A 210-nucleotide genomic window follows, 5' to 3' on the forward strand; every position below is an offset into this window, starting at 1 on the left:
GTCCGTCCTTGTCTCTGCAGAGGCTTTCGGTGCTGCCAGGGTCTGGAGCACAGGCTCTCGGGGATGAACCCGGTAGCTGCCCGCTCGTGGAGGGTGCGGCAGGCACCGCTGTGACCCAAGTTGGCCCCGTCACTGTGGGAAGAGGGGTTTTGCTGTGCTCGGAGGCCTCGGGGCTGCTCGGCTGGAGGCTGCCCACCCTCCCGCAGCGTG

This window comes from Pygoscelis adeliae, unplaced genomic scaffold, assembly GCF_000699105.1.
Source record: "Pygoscelis adeliae isolate BGI_AS28 unplaced genomic scaffold, ASM69910v1 Scaffold461, whole genome shotgun sequence".
In the NCBI taxonomy this organism is placed as follows: domain Eukaryota; kingdom Metazoa; phylum Chordata; class Aves; order Sphenisciformes; family Spheniscidae; genus Pygoscelis; species Pygoscelis adeliae.